Source organism: Lagopus muta, chromosome 6 (assembly GCF_023343835.1).
Source record: "Lagopus muta isolate bLagMut1 chromosome 6, bLagMut1 primary, whole genome shotgun sequence".
In the NCBI taxonomy this organism is placed as follows: Eukaryota; Metazoa; Chordata; class Aves; order Galliformes; family Phasianidae; genus Lagopus; species Lagopus muta.
In genome coordinates this window covers 10,930,484-10,945,086 of record NC_064438.1, presented here as the reverse complement: position 1 = coordinate 10,945,086, position 14,603 = coordinate 10,930,484, and the positions used below count along the sequence as shown (strand labels likewise).

The 14,603-nt window shown below is 34.8% G+C and overlaps 1 long non-coding RNA gene across 2 annotated transcripts in view; it reads right to left on the bottom strand.

Moving 5' to 3' along the window:
• The window catches only part of LOC125694491 (uncharacterized), a 111,011-nt gene that overhangs the window by 30,328 nt on the left and 66,080 nt on the right, over positions 1-14,603 (bottom strand). The gene's annotated exons all lie outside the window — the stretch shown is intronic.

The following is a 14,603-nucleotide window of genomic DNA, read 5'->3' as shown; positions in this document are numbered from 1 at the left end:
TTTTGATCATCAAGATTTGATCCAGCTGGACTGCATTCTAAATATACAATATGAAAAACAGATTATCAACTTAGGTGTAAATGTCTATAATTTAGGTGTAAATACCTGTGATTTAGGTATAAGTAAATTTACATATAAATAAATGTGTAAATCATATATTTAATATGTTTAGTTTTATATTATACTAGAAAACAACTGCAGCTTGTAGTAACTCAACTTAATGCATAACAGAACAGATGTGTGCACTACATGCAACAAAGCAGACATGCACAAGACAGACAGGTGGAAATGGCATGGTGTGGTGACAATGATGAGCAAGGAAGACAATCATCCTAAAGACTTCTGTAACACCTGGGCATACCAGATGTTCAAAACATTCTATATATTTATGGGGACAGAAATAAAGCATCAATTTCTAGAACGCGGTAAAAGAAAAAACTGGCAGGGCACACAGTATGATGACTGGGTCTGACTTGCAGGGCTCCCATAAGCACTTTGGTTTGGAAAGGGAGGGAAACCCTTAGTCATGGTATGCTGGTCCTGGGACACCTTCCTGCACAGTGGCACTGGTCTGGATTACTTTAGCTGAGCACAGAAGACCTGATGAAACCCTAAGCAAAGCAATTAGCAATTTCATCAAGGCTGCAGATTTCTGTAGAGCCAGAAATTTCTTTCTGAAATCAGAAAAAAATCAGATTTCTGTAGAGTCAGAAATTTCTCAAATCTCCTTTACTGCAGCTGTTCTTGAGTTTTCATATATTTTCACATCAAATACATGGTTGTGTTCTGGAATGGGTTAAAGGATCGAGAGTCCTGCAGAGCAACAGTGAGTAACAATTGCATAATTTACTGAAAGATACAGTAAAAGATGTTGCTACGCTGTGTAAGCATTGTTCCTGACTCTAGTTGTTCCAATTGTTTTCTAATGTTTTCACTTTAAATGAGAATGATAACTCAAACACTGAGATACCTGTTTACGTTTTAGAACAAACAGTTTGACCAGTATTATATACAGATGTCTAAATATTTTGAAAGGATCTTTTGATTGAAGCAACATGAAACTACCTGTTTAAATTTGGAGAATTTTATTTAAAATCCACATGTAGAACCAACATTGCTTGTTAGTTGATACAGTGTGGTAAATGAGGCATATTTGCAGAGTATATGAAGTGCTTGGTTCTCTGTTTGAATTGGGAAAAGCAATACATTTGAATTTTCATTACACTGCTCCATTTTTACAAAAATGATTCATTGTATAAAAACAGTAGTAAGTGGCTTACCCTCTGTCTTTGTCAACAGACAACTGGCAAATTGCTGGCAGCATAATATTTCTGTTAGACTACTTGTGTATGGAAATCTGACTGCTTTGCAAGCAATTTAATCAACAGTGTAAATAACCTGTGTAAAATAGCCAACAGTGCAAATGCCTTTAAATAATTGAGGTTCTTTAATGTACATAAAATAAGCTTTTGTACCTATGAGAGACTTGATCTCTATAACCATGGTTCGTTCTAACCTATTATTCCACATTGTATTCTGTGGTAATCACTGCATATCTAAGCTTAATTCTCAAACCTATTCTTCAGTTGGTGTAATTTTTCACTCACAAAGAATTGTGCCTACATTTTCACACCACTAATAAATTGCCAGGAAAAATAAGATTGGATTACATATGTACAAGCTGAAGAGTTACATTGAAAATTGAGCTCTGATGCATAAATAAGAATCAAACTACAACAAGTATAAAAAAAAAAATTGGGTAATTTGCTAATGCTCTTGATAGATGTCTCCCTTTTTTCTAGGCAGCGAAATTTCCCTAGATTTTACAAAGTGATAAAAGTTTGACAATATCAAAATCTAGGTATGTAATGCAGAATAATGCACTCCTAGTTTTTCCCATGTTAATACGACTATTGTTATAGAAGAAAAGAATATGTGCACGATTTGCTTAATTAAATCAACACAGGAATATTTCTTTCTCTTCGTGCCTTGCCAAATGACATTAACAAAGTGAGGAAAAACAGCTGAAAGACTAGCAAGTAGTAGGTAGAAGAAGGATCTTAGAATATGATGCCAAAATTAAAACTGTGGCAAGGTAGTAAATGAAAGTGGGTGCCATAATTGTTGCCCACACAGAAGTTTCTTTAGACTGTGAGAATAACATGTGAAAATTAAGCTGTTGTGTTCATTTTGCTCTTACATATTCTTAGCTGCTTTATTTGATTATAAATCATATGCATGTTAAGAAAAAAGTATATTTAGCTTTTGGTCATTTTACATTTATCCTCATAATCCTTACTATTAATCAACCAGAGCTGCTCACATCAGAACCTTCCTTCACATAATTCAATCTTGCAGTAACCGTAGCATTTGCTTGTTGTATCCTTTTTGTTCCAAATTTGTTCGCTACACAACACCTAAAACCAAAGCCTATTTAAGAAAAAGAATGGAAGAGTAATCCAGGCAGCTCTATAGAAAATAGCGAGATTCTCAGTTGAACTAGACTGATGTCATCTATATTTATTTACGTGTCCACATTGCACATGTCCATTTCTGAGCTACTTACTAAATTCTCTCTGCAGACAGTGGAGAGAAACAGGTTGTGGACCATCTCACTTATTTTTGGTGTTTGTATGGATGAAACTAATTACCTTCTGAGAAGGCTTATTCTTCAACATATACTATGAAATGTTTCTTAATCTCTATTTCAGGTGTAAATCTCTATGTTACAGCATCCTAAATTTAAGTAACATTAACCATAACTGCATATTTTTATATTTATTCTACATTGCACAACTGTCTTCTACAACCACTAATGGAAACTATGCCTCAGTAGTTCCTGGCCAATAGAACAGTGAAGCCGCAGAGGAAGAGACGGCAATTTGCCCTCACATTGACCACTGCCTCCTTTTACAAGTAGCCCCTTTATTGAAATGAAAATTCTCAAGATGCAATACACAATTCACCATGAGTATTTCAATCAGACTCATGAAAAGCGGATGCAAATAAGAGACAAAGCATCTTTCTTGCAACTTATAGGATTTCTCTCCTTATGTGAATCACTGTTTAATTTGAAATGACCGTGTGAGAAAGCTTTATTTGATTTTTAAATCTGTACTAGATTATTTGACTTAAATACACATTTTAGTGAAATCAATGCTGTCATATCACTTCAAAAAGGTCACTATTAAAAATGCAACCAGACAATTTGGAACTCTATATTTAATATGTAGTAATGAGTTATCTTGTTACTTTAAAGTTATTCCTTTAATATAAATGCAGAAAAAAAAAAAATAAGTAAAGTTCGTTTAAGCTTGGCTATGTCTTGGAGCAACACTGGAATTTCCTTCTTTTCCTAATCATGTGTCCTGACCCTTTACATGGTCATCCAGCATCAAAAGAGACTATTGCTGAGAATTACAGCAGTTAAACAAACTGTTAATATTCTGTTATCCTATAAGTTATCTTTATGCCCTTCTGACATCTCAATTAAAAACTCAAATTAAAGGCAAATTCCTGTGTATCCTACTGAGATTTATACAGGGCTCAGAAATAAAGAACTCACAGTGATATTTGTTTGAAGACTGCACATACACACACAAAACTTTTTTTTTGGTGGAGATAAAAGTGGAAGGTATGTGAAATTTAAAGATAATAGAATATTCTCCTGTGTAGGATTTTGAGGAAGGCTAAGGCTGGAAGCACTAGGTCTAGTCATACCTAAGTCAAAGAAGAATGGAGGATTTCGCTGACAATAGGCAGCATGGTATGTAGTGTTTGTGTGCTTCCTAAAGCTAGAGAAGAAATGGCAAGAAAGAGCGGTAGACTGTTTGAAGTGATGAAATAAATCAATTTTTTTCTCACTTCGTAAATACTTCAGAAAAAGAAAATCATTTAACCTTTTTCTATCTCACTTTCAGTTCAGCCTCTATTCTATGCCTATCGAACGCACACATATTTTCCACAAATAAAAAACTTGTGCAGTAAGTTACTGCTGTAGGTTAAGAGTGCAGAGCAACTATGTTATTTTTGACTGATGATGAATAGTTTAGAGCTCAGTTATGAGAAACAATCTTCCATTTCAGACAGAATTTTTGCCCTTAATTAGAGAACTGTGCATTATTGCTTTGCGGGTTTTGCTGGGTTTTTTTGCATAATAAAATAATAAATTACAATAAAATAGCAACAAAAAAACACATTCAAAATACAATATATGCTGCAATGTAACATGCTGCTTCTGACTACGTATGTATATAAATATAAAAGTATGTTATGACAATTAAAAGTATACTTTGTAATAATATTTGTGTCATATATATGGTGAACTGAATACCAGCTACCTGAATCTCACAAATCACATATTATCTCTTTATCAAGTACAAGATTTTACTGGAGTTTTATAGTTTATCTTTTCCACATCTCATTTTAATCGTTCATAATCTGCTTCAAATCTTGAGATATTTTCTCTACCAGTTCAAATCTTCAAATTTCAAATCGGTCACTTGACTTTTGAGAGGAAGCAAACCTTGCAAAATTCAAAACTCACAACGGGATAAGGGATTGTACTCTAAATAGAAGCATTTTAAATCTTCTTTTCCTTATAGTAAATGATGTTAGATCCAGTAAATCAGGATATATTTTACAGAATAGATTTTCCTTTCTAGGAAAATCTTTCTAGTAGGAACATTATTGAACAACCTCCTCTATCAACTCATTTAATTCTTCACCTCATATGTTCTAAGAATTACGTACTTGAAGTATACTTTAAGATTACTAAACAATGCTTCTTAACTTTCAAGTTTCATCATAAATCATGAAGTATTCTGAAAGAAGCAGGAGTTAAAAGCTCTGGTATCCAGAACATTTGTGCAATTCTGGTGACACCAAACTGCTATGAACAGAATAATCAGTTGATATCATATACTAGTGGTTACCTGGAAGATAAAGAATAAATAATGCACTTAAGCACAAACACCCTGTTTAGATGTATGCTCAAACATGGACTTAAAAAAATTCAAAACCCTTAGCCAAAATCCCAAAGTGTTCAGAAACCTCAACATTTGTAATGTTGCTGTAGAATACATTCAAGTGAGATTTTCCAATCCAAACTGAAATATTATAAAAAAGGTAAGAGCAGAGCATAATTTCTTATTTCTCTTTTATCATAGCTAACTGCAAAGATGGGAATTAAAAATGGAAAAAAAAAATCCTCCTTCCCATATTCCTTTCATCCCTGAATCAGTGCTTGTACCTTCATGTATCTCTTCGAATTCATGTTTCAATGACTCTACTGAATGACTCAGATCCTCTATGAGTACAAAAAAGCAGAGCTGTGTTTAAAGAGTTTGGAGACATTACTGGTGCTATCTGAGAAGTCTGGAATAGATAAGAATTAATAAATGAAGAATATTTGGGAAAATATGTTTGTGGTGAGAGACTTCTTTCTATTGCACTACTTATCTATGAATGGAAGTTACAGATAAGCACTTTTATAAGGTCTGGTAAGTCTGTTCTGACGTGGGGTCATACAGGACTTTTCCTGATTTCCAGCTACCAGGGAGTTTTATGAGGTGATCTGGCAATCTGTATTGAACAGCTGTTAGGACAGCTTCTATGCAGAATAAGCAGATCCAAAGCAGAACATCATGAGTAGTTTCTTTTGGCTGAAGACTGAACAAGCAAGGATTTGTATAGGAAGGAATAAACAAATATTTTCACAAAGCCTCTAATCTTTGATCAGAGATGGAGGAAGATTTCTCTGTTTCAAAACTGGGGATAGCTACAAAAGAAACTCTGAATGAGAAGGTTGGAATAGTGATGAAATCAGACGAACATCAAACCTCTGTCTCCCTCATGGGCTCACTCAGTATTGAGAAAATATAAACTACAGGAATACTGTATTTCCAATGACTTTTAAATGTAAACAATGTGCAACATGAAAAAGGAAGATCAGAATAGTAGGAAAAAAAAAAAAAAAAAAAAAGGATGGTTTTGATAAGAACTTTTGTAGAAGATGTGGTTGTTCCTTATTACTTAATTTATGAATTGGAAATTGCTTCCAATATTGATCAGTCATTGTGCCCGCCTCAGTTTTTTATTTGGCAAAGGGAGATAGGCAAAAAAAAATCACAAAAATAGATAATTGTATTATTAATAATTATATTTGCAACTGGTATACTTAAGTTACCAACTAATTCAAGGCATGAAGCTGCCCTTTGGAAGACAGTTGGATTGTGGCCAACAGTTTCACTTCCATATGAAAAATATAACTCATTCTTAATGATTTTATAGAAAAATTATAACATATTATTTGCACTTATTGTCACCATGCATTCTCTCTCCACTGTTTCCTCTTGTGAAATCCTTCAAACAGGAAGACTAAGAGGGGAATATCCTTTCTATTACAGATTCCTATACTTTGTCTGCCCTAACCCTTTCAGGAAGTGCTCTTAATTTTCTGAAACATTTGTTTAAATAAAGATTTTTCTCTTAAATTTCTCCCAGGCTCTGTCAGTAATTGCAATGAAATTCCTCTTGGCAGGTCCACAGCTACGTAGTGACTTTGATTAAACCATCCCACATATCTGAGAATATGTGAGTGCAAAACAGATGATGATGATGATGGTAGGAACCCACATACAAATACTTTTATTTTACATCCTGAGAATGAAAAAGTAGTATCTCTCTTGGCCTTCTAAGCTCGGTCAATCAGTCCGCACTTAACCTTCACAGGCATTTTTATCTTTTGTAGTTATGATTAAAAATAATGCCTGCCATGTTTAGGCACTCACTTAAATTACACAATTTTTGCATTCCAAAAATTAACCCAGTGTTTTCTCAAATAAAAGGAAATTGAATTTAGTAATAGCGTTTTTGGTATTGGTAACGTCAGTTCCAATACTGATGGTTCTCAGCAATGCAGTTATATGTTCATTCATATAATTACAAACTTAATTAGGAATTCAGTCCTGAGGATTATCTAATGAATACACCTTCTACAAGAATAAACCACAGTAATAATATCCAACCCACACAGTCATACAAAGATACAGAAGAGATAAGTATCATATCTTAATATAGCATATTACAAAGTTGTGCAGTTCACTAAGGTGTGTTTGGATATTCCAAATCCAAATCCCAATCAATACATGGAAAGAGGATGATGCTAAAATTATTCCTCACCTAGTTTCAGTAATTTCCATAATATTTCAGTGCACTAGAAGGTACCTTCAGAATTTAGCCACACAATGTTTGTCATCTGAGATTTAGATATATGACCAGCATCAAATTAGCAGACCAATATCAAATTAGCAGACACTTAGGTAATTTTGGTCTCTGTACCTTTCCATGCTTGAAATCAAATGTGAATAATTTCTGAAAAAGTCAAAGCCATAATTATGTCATGGCCAATTGAAGTCAACAGCGCTTAAGACAAACTAAAAGCCAATTTCACTATTCCCTCTTACAAACTTTAAAATTTCGTTCTTCATGTCTCATTAATGAGAAACCTTTCACAGCAGCAGCATTGTATACATACTTGGCTTCTTTTTTCCTTTTTCTAAACATGACAGAGGGTCAGGTACAGGCAGTTCTAACATGTAACAAGGGCATATGAATAACCATATAAAAGATAGCATGGAGAACATTTCTCCACACTTTCATCCCTGTAGTGTTTGTCCCTTTGATCCCTGAGCAAATCAAACAAAATCCACATTTTTGTTTCCCCCCATCTTTCAGATGCTGCCCAGGCCTTCAAATACTGACAGCTAAATACTCTAGGAATATTTTGTTTATTTTCATAGAACAGCTGTTTACCACAATGGAATATTGTTTTCATCTTTCTTACATGATCCAAAAGCAACCGAAAGCATTCCTTCTAAAATAGTTTTAAAATAGTTTTTAGTATTAATTATTTGGAAGAGAAATTTTGGGAACTTCAGTAACTTAAATTATAAAAAGAAAGCAGATTTCTTACATTGACATTTTTCAAAACTCCAGAATTTTACACTTGATAGCATCTACACTATCACTGGTAAAACTCCAGAGGAGTCCCAGTGCTAAAAAGAAATTTTGTAGCGCAGTGGTGGAGAGAACATACTTCTGTAACAGCAGGTTTAATAAGAGTCTGAAGAACAGGTATTTACCTCCGTAAGAATGGTAAGAAAAATGAATGACTTCAACTGGCCACTGTTCTGTGGCATTGAAAGTGTCTGAGGGACTGACTAACCAGATATCCTGTCCATTGCACAACTACCACTGACGTGGTTCCTTGCATGTACTCATCTCTGTGAATCAGCCTTCTTAGATACTAATATTATGCACAATTCTCCCAGCCCGGTCTAAACCACTAAGAATGTTTTTACTTAAACAAAATCTTTGGAAGTCATTCTTTCATACTTCTAATTTCTACATTTGGTTACAACACCACTGCAATATGAGTAGATTATTCAACAAGAGTTATTACTAACCCTTTTAGTTTTACCTTGGTTGTTTTCCACAGACAGATTCCTGAACACAAGATACGGATTCCAAAACCTTTGTTACTTTCATATGAACATACAAGTATGTAGGAGGTCTGCCTTAGAAGTAATGAAGCCTATTTTCTTATGTTGGCCTGCGATATCAGAGGCAGATGTAGGTGGGATGGCACTGGAGGTTGAACCTTCCCACCAGTATTCTGTTACTTACTGTTGCCATGTGGCAGATGGCAGCAAAGGGCAGTCTAACAAAATGGCATCTGATACAGACATGTGGACGAAGCAAAGGTGTATAATTGAATTCTACCACGTTGAAAAAAATTGCACCCACTGACATTCATCAATGCTTGCTGAACGTTAATGGAGACCAAACAGTGAATTCGAGTACACTGAAGCAGTAGGTGATGTGTTTCAGCAGTGGTAACAGTGGCAGCAAGTCACCTCTGCTGGTGCTGATTTTTATGAGTGTGGAATGCAGTTCATTGTTGGCAAAAATGCGCAGCTAATGGTGGTGACTATGTTGAAAGACAGTGTTATATCTGAGAATGCGACCTATCAAACAGTGTTATTGTGCTCTTTGTTGCCACTTCTGTGGAAAGATATTAGACTAAATAACATTTTTTTTGGTCCCTGGATGTATAGGAGTTAATAAAATATTCCGTCCCTCTTCCCATACTGAATGAACATTTTTCCCTCCCTATATCTTTCTTTTTACTCCTGGAGTAGTTATGTTACAAATCTTTTTGTTAGAAACCAACACAGTTAACTGAGACTGCGTATATAAAAGATTCCACTTTTCAGGCCCAGAGATGAGAGCATTGTGACTGATTTTTATTCTTCAGCACCTAGGGGGCATATAAACTTCTGTGTATTAAAGGTCTGAATATTGATAACCTAGGCTTGTTGGCAGGAGGACAAACAAGTAGCCGCAGTTCCATAAGAATAGTAATGCACCTAAAACAAAGGTAGTGTGAAGTGGGAAAATGATTTAATGATGGCTATTCTAATGAAGATGAAAGGAGTTGTACAAACTACATGGAATGAGATCAAAATGATATTAAAGAAACTTAATATCAGAGCTGTATGTTTGTTAGGATTTCGGCTCCAAACTTATTTAAAACCATCCCATATGCTCAGCATTGCTGCTCTTCTGCCATAAACCAAACCAATTTCTGATGCAAATACATGTGATAATTATGAGAGTTCTTAGTTAATAGCTCTGTTTTTAATAAACACTTCCTATAAAGTAATTCCTTCTTATCAGCTACTTTGATGGTTAATAATTGTCTCTTGGAAGCATTTGCTATTTTCCATATTGTTTACATATATTCTCTATTACTTTCTGTGAAAAAGAGAAAACTAAATCATTTCTTCCTCTTCCCTTGCTTTTCTTCCTGCAGTTATTTAGAAGTCCAGTTCATATATTGTGTCCTACTTTGATAAGAAAGAAATATTATTGATATTTTTTATTTCAGTTTGATAAAAAGCATGTTTGGTTTTTTCATAGATTTAAAGCCCCAAAATGGACCAGTACCGTAAATAAAACATGCAATCTCATTTTAAAAATTTATTACAAGGAATTTTGTTTATGATTTCATGTTCTCCAGTAATAATTAATTGGAGGTCTTCACGGGTCCCCACAGACTAACTATCATTCAAAATGCACTAAAGGATGATCAACACACAGCAGCACATCTTCAGCAGTAAAAGTAACCATATGTATTTTTGCTACCAGTTTAACATAAATTTAAAAACAAGACATTTTTCAGTGTGTGTGTTCTGCAAACGTTGCCATGAAAATAGCTTATCTACCAGTTTTTAAGAGTTTGAACTATATTGTTTTAGATTTAATCTTTACTAAATAGTTGAAAGATAATGCTTTCAAATTTTATAGTGACTTTCAAAGAATCCTCCAGAAAAAAAAAACCAAAAAACTTTAGAACTCTTAATTGATTAATTATAATTATTCATTAAAATATTGAAAAGAATTCAACTTCCTATTCTGTGGGTGCTTGATAATATTTGAAGCAAGAATATTCCTGTATGAAGAAGATTATTGACCTGATGAAAATTTGGAAGAATAAAATACATGAAAGATTATGCTGTACCCACAAATCAGAACTCCTTTTGATTATCCCATATATTCTATGTGCTGATTATTAATAATTTGAATGATCCTACAGAAAAATACAGCACTTAGCATTCTGGACCTTTCCCCTCAGAAGTGCACAATTCTTTGATTGAGGAAACACTTCCACCAAACTGTATGTTTAGCTTTTAATTCATTACTTATCTCCTTTTTTATGCAAATTCTTGAACTGGACAATTAATATGATTCTGTATACAATTAGTACATATCAAATTATAGCTTTACTGGGTTGACTAAATCTTATTTTGGAAGTTTTAAATTCTCTTAATATAGATGTTTCCACATTCTTCTCCTTCATTGCTTTTTTGAATTTTTCCTCATTTGGTTCTTATGTTGAGGCAAATGAACCACTCACACCATGCCTGGTGAGCATGTATCACCAAGCATATTTTGGAATGACAAAATGCTGAGTATTATTCTCTTATTCACTGATAAAACTGAAGACTGTTTGCATTTTGAAAGTTCAACCTCTTTGATGGACTGATGCCATTGAAAAAGAAAAAACAAATTCTTTTAATCACTTATAATTTCATTACTTTCACTGACATTCATTTTAACTGTTGAGGAAGAAAGAAAAACTTATTTTGGAAGGCAACTCTGGACCACAGAGGTTGTGCAGGGCCACATTCAATCAAGTTTCGAGTATCTCCAAGGAAATTTTACTTCTCTGGACAACCTGTGTAAGTGATTAGTCACCCTCACAGTCAGAAAGATAAAATACTTATATTGAAGTTGAATTCCTGTATTTCAGGGAAGAGGAACAAAGGAAAGATCATTTTTTTTTCTCCTTTACCTCCGATGAGGAACATTTACTGTGCACTGGCAGGTAATGCTATACCCTGAATTGCTGAAACACTGGGATCATTCTTCCCCCAGTCTCATTCTAGTCATACCAACAAATGCAGGGACTGGAATAATGAAGACTACTGAAGGGGAAGATCAGATTTGAGACCACCTCAGGAACCTGAACGTGCACAAATCCACAGGAACTGAAGAGATGCATCTGAAGGTCCTCACGGGACTGGCAGATGAAGTTGCTAAGCCACTCTGCATCACTTGAGAAGTGAAAGGGGAAATATAACATCCATATTTAGAAAGGGAGAAAGAAAGATCCAGGGACCTACAGTACAGCCAGTCTCTGAGAGCCCTATATTTCTCAAGATCATGAAGCATATCCTTTTTCTGATAACTATGCTAAGACACAGAGAGATCAAAGAAGTTATAGGTTACAGCAAATATGGCTTCACTAAGAGCAAATTTTTCCTCATAAACCTGGTGGCCTATGATGGGGTTACAGCATTAGTAGAGAAGGGAAGAGAAACTAGTATAATCTACTTGGACTCATGCAAAACACTTGACACTATTTCACACAACATCCTCATCTCCAATTTGGAGAGACATGGATTTGACAGAGTTGCAGTCAATGGCTTGAAAATCAAGCAGAGACCAGTGACAAACAGTGTCCCTCAGGGGTCAGTACTGGGACAAATACTGTTTAATATCTCTGCTAGTGTCATGAACAGGGAGATTAAGTGCCCAAGTTTATGTGGTGCTATCGACATGCAGAAGGGAAGGAATGACATCCAGATAGTTAGTCACTGGCAGGCTCAAAAGTTGGGCTCGTGTGGACCTCACAAAGTTCAAGGAGGTCAAGCACTAGGTCCTGCACCTGGGGGGCAATCCCAAACACAGGCAGAGCCTGGGTGATAAGTGAATAGAAATCAGACCGGCAAAGAAGGAATTGAGGGGACTGGTGAATGAAAAACTGGATATGAGTCTGAAATATCCCAGACTGCAACATAAGAAGTACTCTCAAAAAGTCAAGGGAGGTGACTCTTCCACTCCTCTGTTGTGAGACCCCACCTGGAGTACTGCATTCAGCTCACTGCTTCCAGCATAAGAAAAACTTGGACATACTTGAGTGGGTCCAGAGAAAGGGCACAAAGATGATTAGAAGCTTGGAGCACCTCCCCTGTAAGAGGCTAAGAGAGCTTGCGTTGTTCAGTTTGAAGAAGAGAAGGCCATCTTGGCAATATCCTTAATTAAATTACCAAACAGAGCACTCACAATGGAGCTTTTAATGACCAAATTGTGGAGCAAACTCCTATAATGAATTCATGTTAACCACAGTTTTAAACACATGGCATTTACTTAACCAAGATTAACTTTTCACAGAAGTGCAAACATTAAGAAAACTTGCTTTCTTAACGAAAGAGTTTGTGTCTATTTCTGTTTTACTCCTGCTTACTAAGGATTCTTTTAAACTAACAATCCAAAGGAGCTTCCACTATTGCTTGGCTTAATTCAGCAATATACATAACTCTGAAGTCTTTTAAGTGTGAGTGCTGTTCATTGATTTCAGCAAGACAACTACTCAGATCAGTATTAGTGAATTTAGTCCATGTACAGAAATGTAAATTTCTTTGTGGATCCTTGAATGCTCATTTGCCTGCATCTCATCTGAGAGCATCATATTCCACTAATTCCTTATCCTTTATGCTTATACACTTTAAAAGGTAAGCTTTTGTTTGCTAGTACTAATCTTATTAAGAACAAGATGCACCATAATATGTTTTTATATCTGAGGGTCATTAGATGACAATGCTTTTCATGTAGATCTTGTGTAGTGTGAATTTGAGATGTGGGTTTGTGAATGAAAAACCAACAACTTTGTAAGCCAGTTAAACTTATTAAACTTGCTAATCCTTGTTAGCATCAAATCTTCCCCTAGCCAAGTTTCTAAACAAAGATTCTCATTAAACAGAAGCCAAAAACTGAGTCATCGACAAATTTATAATTTATTATAGTAAAATTAAATATTTGCTATTTTATATAGCTTACTAGTTAATGTATGGATTATCTTAAAAGATATACAACAGTTGATTTTTACCACACGCATGCACTTAGAAATTAAACCAAATCCTGTAAAATTTAAGTATAGTCTGTGTGGAGTATATCAACTCTGCACAGCAATAGATTTTGCTCATTAATGACTAATTACAGTCCATTTTAAGAACTCGCATAATTTAATTATTTAAGAATCTTGCAATACATTCACTACAAAGCAGTGATATTCGTAATTCCAATTTTGCATTACCTTTGAAGTATATGCAGTTAGAAAAAAAAGATATTACAGTGAAATAAATGAAAATATGTTGCTAAGAAGTCTGTACTCACCCCAGTTTTGCCTCTAAACCTCCCTTCCCCCAGTCCAAAAGACATTTTTCCTCATTAATTTTATTTAGCTTTTCTGCCGCCTGCAGACAAGTAGTGAATGTCCAGCAAGAAGCTGTGGGATTATAAACACATCTAGTCTGTTTACTAATTGGGAATTGAAAGAATGCTGCTATAAGGTGTATCTTATGAATGCTTTTAAGACTGTGAAAAAACAACTTCCTCTTTTCAATTTTGCTCTGTAAGTTTAAGCCAAAATGGCTTCGTTAGTTCCATTTACCATTTCAGATTTTCTGATCTTTGTTTTCTTTTGTTTGCTTGCTTTTAAAACTTGGAATGAAAATGCAGAAACTTTCTCTTTCAAGTTTTTAGTAAATGTACCAAGTAAATGGTATAGTGTTAGGATATATAGCAGGCTGCCTGAAGACCACTGTAGACTACTTTGGGGTCAGAAAGATATTCTGGAACATCAAAAGTGAAAAAAGCACTGTTCCACTGATTGACAATGTGGCTAGCATTTTATACAATATTAATCTAAAAAGTATACACAGAGTGGCAGCCATTCACTTACATTTCAAAATGTTAACCACATAATTGTACTTTCATACACAACAGGAGGGATTCCTGAGGGCATCTTTCCATTTAAAAGAATTTCAATGGGCTTAGATGCTTCTGCTTACTCCCTAATGGAAGTCATGCAGGTCACAAAATCATAAAATAAAATTTGGTACGTTAAGTTTAGGGAGAGGTCCACATACTGCAGAGGCAGTTAGCTATGTATATTCTCAATTCAATAAATATTT